Source organism: Triturus cristatus, chromosome 11 (genome assembly GCF_964204655.1).
Source record: "Triturus cristatus chromosome 11, aTriCri1.1, whole genome shotgun sequence".
NCBI classification, from domain to species: domain Eukaryota; kingdom Metazoa; phylum Chordata; class Amphibia; order Caudata; family Salamandridae; genus Triturus; species Triturus cristatus.
This window is the reverse complement of record NC_140594.1, coordinates 599,919,189-599,933,991: the sequence shown is the minus strand read 5'-3', so window position 1 is coordinate 599,933,991 and position 14,803 is coordinate 599,919,189.

The window sequence follows — 14,803 nt, the reverse complement described above, 5'->3', positions numbered from 1 at the left end:
AGGTGAATTTCCAAACATCCCAGGCTTTAAAGATGCAATGCAAGTTGTAGTGACAGGTATATGTGAAAAGAGTGCAGTCACCAAGCGTCTGGGATAGTGGTGAAAATATGACACCAGACCTTTGGAAAACATGGAACGCAGTGTCACTTGGAATGCTGAAAGTTCATACCAGGTTCAACCAAGATAAGAGTGATATTGTTTGTATTTGCAGTGATTCAGCTACAGATATGATATGTTGTGTGATTACCTGTGAAGATAGTTACCTAACTGAAGTGCTCCCTGTAGGAGATCATTAACACTTGCTAGATGGTATGCTGATAGCATCCTTATACTCTTCAGAGTTAATGAAGAATGCAATTGACTTTTTAGTCCATTGTAGTGCACTGTTTTGTCATGCGTGGGTACTAAAATGCAAATATTTCTCATTTTGTGCTTTGTGTGGCATCAAAGAAAGAGTCATCCCAACTGTCTCATTTAGCTGATGGTTCTTAGGACTAGAGGCCGTGAATGCTATATTATCCATGTGGCAACCATTTACAGAATTTTTGCTGAGGGATGATAACAAAGACAACAATGTGAGGATTTTTGGTTACATATTGATAGAAAAGTACACTCTACTATATTGTTAGACTTTTACATGAAAACATGACTGTTGTTGTGGAGAAAATAAAAAACTAGAGTCTGAAAACACCCTTGTCCACTAAGTGTTCAGCATAATTAGTGTAGATCTGAAACATATCCTTGGGAGTAGGCTGGGTGACACTTTAGTGACTTTGGCACTGCAACATGTTTCATGTAAGAGTGCTTGCCACTTGGTAAGCAACAATGTATGAGAAGTGGCTTGCAATGATGCATAGAAATGTCCTTTCACCAACCGTGGCATTTGAAGTAAATGAAGCCTCACTGTAGAACTCTGTACAAGTTGTAGATCCCTTCCATAAAGGGGAATTGTCTCTGGACTTTCAAATATGCTGCTTCATTTTTGACCGCTTCAATAACTCTGAGGGCATATGTGCCCAATTCAAAGAATTTGTTGCAGAACCTGTTCCAGAGAATCACAATCTTCAGGTATACCAGTATTGGAAAGGAAAGCTAAGTCAGTGGCCAGAGTTAGCATATTTCGTACTGGCTGTTTTGGCGTTGCCCTTCTCTAGTGCTAATGTTTGGAGGGCTTTTTCACAAATAAAAGTTTACATGGGAAGGAAAAGCAGGCATGCATGACCAAAGACTCACTGAAGAAGTATTGTATGATGTACTATATTAAGTTTGATGTGTAAAAATGTATTTGGACCTCATATACACTGTACGTACACTGTCTATATACCATGCACTATCAATACAGAAGCAAGCAATAGTAATAGCAAAACTTTCCATAGTCACCGGAAAAACACTGTTTCTGTTGTTTTTAATGGCACGAAAATGTGCAACCACTGATAACCACAGTTTTTTAAGGTATTGAAATCGTTTGAAAACACTGAAAAAAAAACACCAGAATTTACCAAATGTAGAAACTGAAAACGAGAAAGCCTACATATAGTGTACCTTAATGCATGTATGTGTTTCAACATAACAGTGGGTGTTTTCAACATAGCACAGTCCGTGGGCCTGCCCTGCAAGGCCCAGGGCACTCTTAGTGTCAGAAAGGAAGCATCCAGGGGTCTCAAGTGGGGCAAAAAGTGGGGGGGACACCGCAAACAGGTCCTGATTTCCAACAGGTGTATTCCACCCTGTACAACAGTGACAGAAGCTGCAATGCTCCCCAGTAAGTTTGAAAATGTGGTATGGTACATCGATATGCACCTTATCGCTGGAGCTATGTTTTACCCCAGGTGGCGGTGAAGCAGTCACATTGATGGTCCAGGTGTTGCAGGTGCAGGGGCCCCTGGAACAATGACCGATGGGGTCAAACTGACATTGTATGAATGTGACATTAAGACCATTCGAAGTCAGCCGTTTGTTGGTGTGCACTGTGTTACTGTACATGTAATGAGTCCACAGCACTACTTTTCTTGTGAGGCATCAGATCCAGGCTTCAAGGAGGTCTGAGGTCATTCTGAGCCTCCAATTTTGTGACATATACAATCCAGATGGTCCTACCAGGTCCCCTGCCCCCTCCTCAATCTGGCCTGCGTAAGGACATCCATCTATAGTCACATTAGTCCACTTATGTAGGTTGTGTAGCCAGCACTTGATGTCACAGTGGCAGGGGCTATGGCACTCGGTTCCTCTGCTCAGCAGTACCAGCACACCAATGCTCCCAGGCCATCTCAGGAGGACACCTACTCAGTGACCCCCGCCAGGTGGGCGAGTGGCACATGGCCAGGCCAAGGTCAGAACAGGTGCCTCCTTGTTTTGGATTGCATTGCCTGCAGCAGCTGTCGATGATATGTTATCCCGGTTGCCAGTGTCCAGAGGGGAACTATGTCCCCCCTCACAGCTGTGGCCCCGAGCCTCGGGGCCCCTGGTGCTGATCCTGCAATTCCTCCACGTCTGCCTGTCCAGTGCGGGCATCAGTCTTAAGGGCAGCTTCGCAGGGACACTATGCTCCAAGCACCGCAGGCCACACCTCTTTTTTCAGAGCAAACTTTACAGGCACAGTAGACCTTAGTAGGCATAACTGCGGGGTCACTCATCTGGACAGCGCCACAGCAGGCAGGATTGAGCGGGATTAAGTGACAGTACACTGCGTCTCAATCAGAGCTTACAACAGCCCATCCAATGCTGTTGCCAAATTGGCCATGCTCCCCCTTCTTGCAGTGCCCTTTAGTGTCTGCCTTGACCAGTTGCTGTATAATATAAGTTGAAATTGAAGATGTTGTGTTTAACCCTGGACGTAGTTCGCGAAGTAGCGCTACGCGTAGCTACGCGAAGTGCACTTCGTGAGCTACGCGTAGCTTCGCAAACTGCGTAGTGCACTGTGCAAGATGCTGTTCGCACTGATTGCACAATGCCGGATGCTTGTCCGCACTGTGCAATCAGTGCAAACTGCATCTTGCACAGTGCAAGCGGTCGTTTTCTGCCACTCGAGTAGATTTCTACTCGAGTGGCAGCTTCCTCAACGCGAACTGGTAGTTTCTCATCGCGAGCGGTCACGGGCATACGCGACCACTCGCAATGACAAACCTGACCTTCCCGCGTTGAGAAGCTCGCCGGGAGGTTTACTTTCCACATTAGCGATCGGCAACTTGATGTTGCTGATCACGAATGAGGAAAAAGTCTCGCCGGGATGTCATTTTGCTTGCTCGCGTTCGCCAACTTGACGTTGAGGACCACGAGCAAGCAAAAAATGACTGCTGCACTACTCTACGCTACGCGTGTTTGCACTGTGCTACGTGCAATTTGCGTAGTGTGAAGTAGCGCAAACTTCGCAAACTACGCGAGCGTAGCGTAGTGCTTTGCCCAGGCCTAGTTGTGTTGCTGTTAGGGGTGGGCGGAATTTGTATAGTCACGCTACGCAAAACTTCGCGAAACAGTAAAAAATCTCCGTGAGCATGCAAAAGTTCTGCGAACATGCGGAATTGCTTGTTCTGCCCGTTCGCAATGTTTTTTTCGTGTTCGTAAATGCTGCTTGTCTGCTCGGAGAGAAATATCTTGCGAACACATTTTGAAAGCGCGAACAAGCAAAAAATTCCGCAAAGCCGCGGATCGCTGAATTTTTGGCAATTCAGCGTTCTCCGCAGAACGCAAAATGACCCAAAATCCACGAGCGGAACGGAATTTACTACCTAGGCCTAGTTGCAGTCCTTTGTATAGCATATGGTCTGCTATTAAAGTGGTCTCATAGTGTTTTAGCCATCTAGTATGAGCTGGAGCATATGATGCCAAGGTTTTCATCGTGGACCTGACTCTAAGTGGTACTGAGGTAATGTGTTCTAGATATTGTGTTCCAACTGATGTCTGGATGGAGGGCGGTGCCATGTTGTTGTCGGTGGAAAAATCGAGATCTGAATCGCTACGCGGAGGAATATCATAACAACAATATCGAAAGGCAAATTATCAAAAAGGTTTGTTTGTATATATTTTCTACACCTAACTTCTCAAGTACGTAACTTGGTGATAAATATATATATCTTCAAGGTATGTGCATGTGGAGTTAATAGTAGTATGTCCATACCTCCCTCTGAGTACTTACATATCGGTATTTTATCCCTCAATATTGTTGTAACTATACTCTGTCCCATTGACATTTAAGATTCAATATACTCTACAACAATTTTTAAGTTCAATGCTTTGGTTCTGTGGTTTTGGTGTCTGAGGAATTTACTGGTTGCTTGAGCATCTCCTGGATAGTACATGAGCTTAAAGACTTCAAGGCACAAGTTAAACCGACTCCATCCCCTATTTCTCACAGGGAACATTCATCCCTTTACTGGAAAGCCTCTTGTGTGAGCTTGTACGCTTTCAAAACGTGTCTCTTGCAATAGCATATATCTGGGTATCCCTGGAATAACATTAGTGAGATTAAAGTGTATTCAAAATGTTGATGTCAGAAAAGCATCCAGGCTGAGAAAATGGGATCTCGCGACAAAGGCCAGGTAAAGCCTTCATTGGCTTCTGGTGAAACAACAGGTCTTGCCCAAGGCGGCATGTTCCATGCATAGAATCTATTGCCACCAAGACGCTCCATGCAGTCAATATTTGTAGTTTTTGGAACTAATAAACGGAAATAGAAAAAAGCTAATTTTCCAGCAGCGATCTCGGCCTCTTGTTGTTGGGGCTATGGCTTCTTTGACTTCTGCTGGTGTCTTTGATATGATCTGTCTGATATGATCTGTTGGAAGTTTGTGACTGATATCTCTTGGTTAAATGTGCTGTTGGGATCCACTCAGTGCCAGCTTTAGGGTGGTGTGACTGGTGCCATCACACCAAGGTGCCAATTCCGATCCGGTAAAAAAATTCCCCGTCCGACTCGTATCCGGATTTTTTTCCGTCCGAATCGTCAAAGTAGCCTACAAACTGCCAAGTACGATTCGAACGGAAAAAAGTCCATACGAATCGCATTGGGAAGATTTCCCCACACGTCCTCGGGTCGGGAAAAGTCACCGACACGTCCCCGGGCGAGAAACCCACCGTGCGGAAAAATAAAGTCCGACTGCGCAAGTACGATCCCTCCCGTCCTCCCCATTTCACAACCGTACGCAAAAAACACCGTCCGAACCGAACTCCCATAGCAACCATGGAGACATGTGCCCGCATACGCGCCGAACACCCCACCACCCCCCGCCCGCGTATGTACGCCCCGAACCCCCACCCGTGTATGTACGGACCGAACCCCCACCCCAGCAGAGTATGTACGCCCCGAACCCCCACCCGTGTATGTACGCACCAAACACCCACCCGTGTATGTACGCCCCCGAACCCCCCCCCAGCCGTGTATGTACGCACCGAACCACCAGCCGTGTATGTACGCCCCCGAACCCCCCCCAGCCGTGTATGTACGCACCGAACCACCAGCCGTGTATGTACGCACCAAACCCCCCCCAGCCGTGTATGTACGCACCGAACCACCAGCCGTGTATGTACGCCCCCGAACCCCCCCCAGCCGTGTATGTACGCACCGAACCACCAGCCGTGTATGTACGCACCAAACACCCACCCGTGTATGTACGCCCCCGAACCCCCCCCAGCCGTGTATGTACGCACCTAACCACCAGCCGTGTATGTACGCCCCCGAACCCCCCCCAGCCGTGTATGTACGCACCGAACCACCAGCCGTGTATGTACGCACCAAACACCCACCCCAGCCGTGTATGTACGCACCGAACCACCACCCCACCAGGGAATGTACGGACCGCACCCCCACCAGTGCATGTACGGACCGTACTGACGCCAAAAAAACACGTACTGAACCCGGACAAACCATATTTACACAAGGAGAGTCAAGTAGAGTTTCCCCACACCACCAAACAGGCCCAACAACCCCACAAACATCACATACACTCACCTGCAACTGCCAAACTGCCAAACAGAGGCCCAAAACTCAATCACTCCTCATAACACACCCACACAAATTTCAAACACAGCCACACCCACAAATGGACCAATAAAAATGGACCACACACACAAACCATGAGCCTTTGCAACAGACCCACTGCTGCCAGAGCCCACAGACGACCCACACCACCATACTTGAACCTCACACTTGCATACCTTCACACAACCACCTACACAAACACCCCCTCATCACATTCACACACACACCTCCACTACCACACCCACACACCCACAGCCATCCACACCCACACCCCCACAACCACACCCCACGCCATGTCCACCACCAAGAATCCAAAGTTCACAAAGGAGGAGCTGGAGATCCTTGTCGACGAAATCCTCAGAGTCGAGCCACAGCTCTTTGGGACATTGGTCAGACAGACCAGCATCTCCGAAAAAACCGCCATGTGGCAGAGGATCGTCGATTCTGTGAATGCTGTTGGGACAACCAGAAGGACCAGGCACGAGTGCCAATCCAGGTGGTACGATCTGCGGAGGACGGTCAAGAGGAAGATGACTGACAATCACAACCAGGGGAACATCACTGGAGGAGGGCCGCCCCCCAGACCGGTACAATACCATCCCTGGGAGGAGAAGGTGATGTCCACGCTGGCGGTGGAGGGACTACACGGACTGCCAGGACTCCCAGACCCTGGTGAGTACACAAACAACTCACCTCACATGGGGGGGATGCCATACACAATCAATCATGCATGCCACCCCCCCCCAAGCCACCACCGGACACAACAACACTCCACAAACACACACATGCCACTGGCGCCTCCATGCCCCATGCATCAATCAGGGCCATGCCAAGTCACAGGCCACACAAAACACCAACACAACACAGGATGTGGTCGATGCTGGGAGTGGGGGCAGCAAAACTAACATTGAGCAACTCACAAGCACACAACAATGCCCTCAGCCCATATGGCCCAGGGCACAGCCATACAAACTGTGTGTACCCACACAGTACTGTCTTGCCTGCAAATGATGGCTGCCATGCAGGATGCCATGGGTCTGAAGGCACAATTTGCACATAACAGCAGACAATGAAGATGCATCGCTCTGATAGAGTCTCAGCACACACCGCCACAGCAGCAGCCTACACTCAGACACACTGCCCAATGGGTGCCCGGAGAACAGGGACTAACTCACATGAACAAGCCAATGGCCATTCAAAGACCGGCTAACTGTGTGTGCCCAGGAAGCTGGCCTGAGGTGACAGAGAGTGACAAAGAGAGGGAGGGAGAGGGGGAATGAGAGGGAAGGAGACAGAGGGGGGACACAGGGAGACAGACAGAGGGAGGGAGTAGGGTGACAGAGGGAGACCGACAGAGGGAGGGAGGAGGGTGACAGAGGGAGGGAGGAAGGGAGACACAGGGAGACTAAATCACCCTTGGGTGGTGTGGCCATGTCCACTCGTCAGCCGGTGGACTGTGTGCATGCAGACCAGGTCTGGCAGTGCCTCAACCCCCCCTTCCGTAGATGAAGACCGGTCCATGTGTCAATCTGTGCACGAGTCCATCCGTGCTGCAGGCACAGACCTAACCACACACCCAGTATACCCACCCACCGTGTCGGTAAGAACCCTGTCACAAATGCTTCAGTCCCCTACCTGCAACATCAAATTGCCTTGCCAAAACACCATTTGGCCACGTACAGTGCAACACGTAAGGCGCCTCTGCATGGCTCGCTACGCCCGCACACCACACTGCTGACTGTGTACCCAAATAGATGCATCAACTAAGATAGTGTCTCACACATGCGTAAAGCCCTGACAGCTGTGGCCAAGGGACATAGCCATGCACAAGTGCACTGTGAGAGGAATGCAGGACAGATCCAACTACCCAGAGGAAGAGTGCCAAATCAGAAATGCATGCAACATGGATGCCACATGTGACACTGTTAACATTGTCTCTCTCACACACAGGTCAACGTCGACGAACACCCCCCAACACTGGGGGGGAAGTCACACAGGACCAGGCTCCGCGGGATGATGACCCCACCGCCAGCGATGACTCTCACCACTCCGTGGATGACCCAGACCAACCTGGCCCCTCTGGTGTCCAACCACCTGCAGCACCTGCGTCAGGTACAACTGTGCCAACCACCACCCCCATTCCTGCCACATCCCAGGAGACGTCCAGGAGCCCTGCCCGCACACGACCACCCAGCCAGTCTGCCCAGGAGGGACACGGTCCTCCGGGCACCCAGGAGGAGGCATGCGGCAACGCAGATGCCATCCCTCAGGGGTCCCGGAGACCCGATGCACCCACAACGGCAGGCCAGGTGCACGTGGGCAGGGGTGGCGGGAGTGGAGGACGGCGGAGGCGCGAACCTGACCAGGCAGCTCAGGACCCGGTAGTGTCCCAGGTCAGCAACATCCTGGATACATACCGGCGTGACACCAGGGGCATGGACCAGATTGCGTCCACCCTCAATGACATCAAGGGGACCCTCCAGGAGATGAAGACCCTGCAGTCCCAGCAACATGCCTGTCAACTGCAACACCAAGGAAGGATGGAGGATAGACAGGCTGAGCTCGTGGCGGTGCAAACCCAAATGACCGGTGTACTCCGTCGGATTGCCGACAACATGGGCAACCCTCCCTGTGGCACCAGGCGAAGGCCATTACCAGACACAGGGAGGGATCAGGAGGAGGAGGATTCATCCGACGGAGCGTCACAGACATCGTCACGGACTGCTTCCGAGGGTCCCCGCAGGAAGGTGGGTCGTCCACGAAAAAGACTGTGAGAGTCAGCAGAACATCACCATCTCCCAGGTCACCTGGCCTGGCACCTGGCCCTCTGGCCCAATAGCAGCACATGACATTCTCTGCCACATGGACTTGCTGGTCACTGTCTGACCTATGTTGACGAAGACTGTGGCATGGACTCTGACATTTTGCTACGACAAGGATACCAACTCCCCCAGTGAACTTTGGATTCTACACTCCCGCTGTGCACCTCTTGTCATCCCCACAAACCCGTACCCCACCACAAATAAATTAATCACACTTACAAGATGATGCCGTGATTCTACATTATTACAATACATGTGTGTGTCGTACAGTCAAAGCATGCCTGATCTCAGAATTAACTCCAACCATCCAAACCGTGGGGTCGCAGTCTTGCCCAGGACACACATGGGTCCCAATGTCTCATCTGATACAGACATGGAGTACCAAACTCACCTGTGCTGGGCCCAACCAGCTGAGTGGTTCCCGCACAACTGTGGCTACAGACACATTCAGGGGAGCAACAGTCATGCGCAGAGGTCAGGGATCATGTTGAGTGACCTGGCTTGCCGCTCCCAGGTATGTCTAGACATGTGTCCCTACAATGTGCAGCATGCTTGCGTCAGGCGGATGTTGAGATTGGTGGCTAGGCCAAGGTTGGATGCATGGAGATGCCAGAATGCAGTTTAGGATCACTGTGCCACATGGTTGTGTCGGAGTTGTGGGCTGCATCATGAGTGTGGGCGTGGATCTAGAAGGTCATCCTGCAGCTGGCTGTGAAACATTCCCCCCATCCCGTTAGGACGTTGATGTGGCCTGGTTGCCCGACGCAGTAGCAGAGCTGTGCAGATGCACTCCGGATATGGACAAGTACCATGGGAGTCGTGAGGCACATGTCCGTAGACTGCAGGGTAGGATTCGACACGGATGTTGTAGTTGCCCTGGGGGATGGTCTCTCTTGCCTTGAGGTGGATGGAACTGTGCATCTTGTGCATAATACAGTTCCCACTCCCTGACAAACCCCTAGCATCTTGTCACTCTACACATAGACACATATGCACCACCTATGAAAACTATGCCAGACCTGCGGCACGCACAGTGGCAACAGGGCACCATTGACAGGGAAGAGGCACCTTGGAGACAGAGGGACAAATTTATTAGTCATGTGTGTTGGAATGACAATGATACTCTGTCAACACATACACAGGTCATGTGGATGTACATGTGGGAGCAACACTGGCACCCCCCATTGCAACACAGATGCTGGCATCCCATTGACCTGGCACACAAGTGACGGATAACAGCTAAACACCCCCTGCTGCCACGGAGAGGCCGCTATACACCATTGAGGCCCTGATGGGGCAATCACACACCATGTCAACCCGGTGCAACCTGTATGTTTCCGAGGCCAGTGTTACACACAATGATGGCCTCATCACAATCCCCAATCCCCTGCCACATGACAGTCACCAAGTCTGAGCATGGCTCCAGGTGAAGCCTGCCCCATGTCATGTTCCCCATGTAGGATCACCATGTATGCAAATGGAACACACATGAACCGGAGAAGTGCACACAGACTACAAACAATTCACACACCCAAAACGACGTGAGGCATCCCTTACCCTGAGGAGATTTCAACACTTGCCCGTGCATGTGACGCTGAATCAGCACATGTCGCTGTGTTCATGAGGAGTAGCAGGAGCACAACAATGCCACCAGCAGACAGCATGCACATGGACCTGTGGAAGAGAGACACACAAGGATTCAGCACAAAGGAGCACATCCGCAAGCATGTACTTAACACGTATCATGTTGTTAACATGACAGGTGACAATGATGACCCTCAGACAACATCCTTCCATTGCGCCATCACTTGAGTGACACTTCAATACACACCACTGACTCACTTGGCAGACATGCAGATGGACACACACATTGCAACACATGCCACACACGGCCCAATGCGTGCACACTCAGACACTGGAACTCACCACTAAGCAAAGAAGTTGCGTATGAGCCGACTCCGCATGTCCTCCACAGCCTCCTCCTCCTCCACATCACTTGCCCCGTCACCAAGCCCTTCATCCTCCACGGGTGGATGGTCCTGGTCATCTTGATCCAGTATGAGTGGAACAGCTTCCTCCACTGCCATGTTGTGCAGCATGCAGCAGACGATGATGATCTTGCACACCTTCACCGGGGCATATGGGAGTGCTCCGCCGGTCTTGTGGAGGCACCGGAATCGGCTCTTCAGAAGTCCAAACGTCCTCTCAATGACTCTCCTGGTCCGCCCATGTGCGTTGTTGTAGCGGTGCTCGGCAGCCGTGCTGGGGTTGCGGACAGGCGTCATCAGCCATGGCATGTTGGGATAGCCAGCGTCCCCTACAAGGAAACATCATGGACAGAAGTGTGTCAGCACAGGCAGTGAGATTGGAAGATGACGCCAAACACTGAACTGCCAGAGTCTACCCACCAACAATACATGCTCGCTCGTTCCGCAGCTGCAGCATCATTTCTGGCACCCTGCTACGCCTCATGATGAAGGCATCGTGTGCTGATCCTGGAAAGCGAACACAGACATGTGAAATCACCATGTTGGACAGACACACCACAAGGGCATTAATGGAGTGATAATGTTTGCGATTCCTATACACCACCTCCTGTGCCTGTGGTGGTACCAACGCAACATGTGTCCCATCTATGGACCCAATGACATGGGGCATCCCTCCCAGGGCATAGAACTCACGCTTGACATCTGTCAACTGCTCACGATTTGGGAATTTAATGTACTCATCCAGGTGAACCAACATGGCCTCTAAGAAATCATGCAGAACACGGCTGAACATCGTCTGGGACATGCCCCCGACATCAGCAATGGTATGTTGGAACGTACCCGTGGCAAGGAAATGTAGGGCTGCCATCACCTTCAACTTGGGTGTCAGTGCACTTGGATACCTGTGGCGCGGGAGGAGTTGTGCTTCCAGCCGGCCAGTCAACTCATCAATCAACCGTTGGCTGAATCTGTAGCGGCGTATACAGTCCCGTTCATGCAGGGCAGCAATGTCTGGCATACGTCGAGGGAGAGGCGGAGCCCTGCAGTGAAATGGAAGGAACACCTAAGAGTGAGCACTGTACAACAACATCGTCAATGCACTGAGCACATGTTACACAGCCAATACACATATGCCACGTTGTGAGTCAGGTCTGTGCCCCAGTTCCTGGACACGTACGCCAGTCAGGTTACACTCCTACCAAGGGACAGCCACTAACGGAGGGGGGCAAGATCACGATGACATGGCATGAGACTAGCTGTGGGCCAGTGTAAGTGAACATGCACACGCATCACAGGATTCACAGACATCCACACATGTGCAGAAGTAGTATGCGTATGGTACAGACAGGTAGTTGGATGCGATATGCACTGGTCACATGTCATAGGAATAGGACAGGCCACACACATTGCCTTTGAGGAGTACATGTCGAGACAGAACATACATAGGGAGCATGTGGATATGTACTTGTGTTGATACTCCGTGTAGTTGGATACATACACACCTCATGGCAAATCACATATGTGGGCTGGTGTGCGGAACAGTGTGCCATGCCCATCGACACACAGACACATGTTGGCAGCAGCAACTGCTGACGCATTGAACCACACACCTACAGCAAAATCATGGAAAGACATGCCACACACATGACATGGTTGCAGCATGCAACGCAGCCATACACGTGTCATATGTAATATTCCGTGTACCTGGCATCAGGGGACAGGTGCGGGTGTCCGTGACTGGGACATGCAAGTGACTCATGGCTCCACTAGTGTGTACGACATGCACACATGTCAAAGGAGTGCAGGGGATGTGTGGTACAATGCGCACCATCACACACGACATGTGTACACAGCTCATCGTACATGTGCTTTGCCCACACCTCAGGGGTAAAGTGCCACATCACATCCTGACACACCTGTGTCACACACAGGTGGTATTGCACAGACAATGCATTTGTGTCCACCCTTGGCAATACCTGTCCGCTCCATTCCTGTCTGTGTGCCGCCTGTCACCACTGACAGTTGTTATACGCACCGTACATACGCTCGGAGCGCGTGTATAGGGTCCCTGGGCCAATATTGCCGCTGGCGTATGCGTACGCCACAGTAGTACGGACTGTACACGCGCTTGTGCGGTCCGGATCACAATATGGGCGCTGGCGTATGCGTACGCCACAGTAGTACGGACTGTACACGCGCTTGTGCGGTCCGGATCACAATATGGGCGCTGGCGTATGCGTACGCCACAGTAGTACGGACTGTACACGCGCTTGTGCGGTCCGGATCACAATATGGGCGCTGGCGTATGCGTACGCCACAGTAGTACGGACTGTACACGCGCTTGTGCGGTCCGGATCACAATATGGGCGCTGGCGTATGCGTACGCCACAGTAGTACGGACTGTACACGCGCTTGTGCGGTCCGTACTACTGTGGCGTACGCATACGCCAGCGCCCTTATTGTGATCCGGACCGCACAAGCGCGTGTACAGTCCGTACTACTGTGGCGTACGCATACGCCAGCGCCCATATTGTGATCCGGACCGCACAAGCGCGTGTACAGTCCGTACTACTGTGGCGTACGCATACGCCAGCGCCCATATTGTGATCCGGACCGCACAAGCGCGTGTACAGTCCGTACTACTGTGGCGTACGCATACGCCAGCGCCCATATTGTGATCCGGACCGCACAAGCGCGTGTACAGTCCGTACTACTGTGGCGTACGCATTCGCCAGCGCCCATATTGTGATCCGGACCGTACAAGCGCATGTACGGTCGGTATCACTGCTTGTGGGGTGCCTAGGGCGTGGAACGCACCGTACCTGTGTGTAAATGTATGAAAACACATAGGGGACACATGAGGGACAAGTATAAGGGCCTAAATGCCTGATGGTTGCCATGGAGACTGAGTTAAATTTTTGAATTTGAGCACCAGGTGCACAGCAGAAGTCAGTTTGAAAGCATCTACATTGTTGCAATGTGGATGTTGACTTGACATCATTTTCAAAACTGAAACCATGCAAAGCCACACACTGGGGTAGGTTTGAAGGGATTGGATGAAACGTAGGATGCTAATGTGACTGACCAATCAATCTGTACTCCTATACATGAACAGGCCAGCCAGGCATATATAAGGCAGCCAGGTCCCATGAGAGAGCACTTGCCTGCACATCCATTCATCCATGACCACTGCTGCTGATAGTGATTCCTCTGGCACCATGTCCAGGACTGTGGAGAGGTCACAGCCATTCACCCAGGAGGAGAACCTTGCCCTGATAGATGTGATCCTCCCACAGTTCCAGAGCCTGTATGGTCGACCAGGGGTTCAGGTGAGTGCAGACTCCACTAGCTTAGACTGTGCCCCTTTTGTGTGACAGTGACTTCTGGCATTGTGTCCATGTGTGACAGACATGCACTGTTGTTTGGAGTGGGTCCCAGGGTGTGGAAGGCCTCATGTCACCCATGCAGAGCATGCTGTGTTTCCTGTGTGCACTCCTCACTTGCATAGTGCCTACTGTGACAATGAATGCAAGGTGCATGCCACATTCTGCCTGCATACTCCTCCTGGGGATGTTGTTTCCACAGTCCTGATGTGATCCTGTGTTCCCCCCAGTGTGACAGGTGTCAGTACCCATGGATGTGTGTTTGTTCAGTGTACCTGTGCTGTGAGTGTCCAAAGGCCGTGTTCGTCCCCTGCACATTGGTGTGTGTGTTAGTCCCCTGTCATGTGGGTGAGTGCATATGGGGAGTGTTGCACACAAGCAGCATGAGGGATGGATATGGCCTGGCCATCGGATGTGAGCAGGGAGCAGTGCTGTGTGCATGCCGTGCTGAGCCAGCCCCACACCTGTGACACCCCCGTCTACTGGCACATGGGCAGAGTGAGGTGTGTACCCGCAGTTGGCAATGCCATGTGATTGTCCTGTACCTGTGTGTGTCTGTGTACTCTGCTGAGGTAGCATCAGTGTGCTGGGGCAGGTGACTGCTGTGAGGTGCTGTACATAATCCTGGTGTAGCCT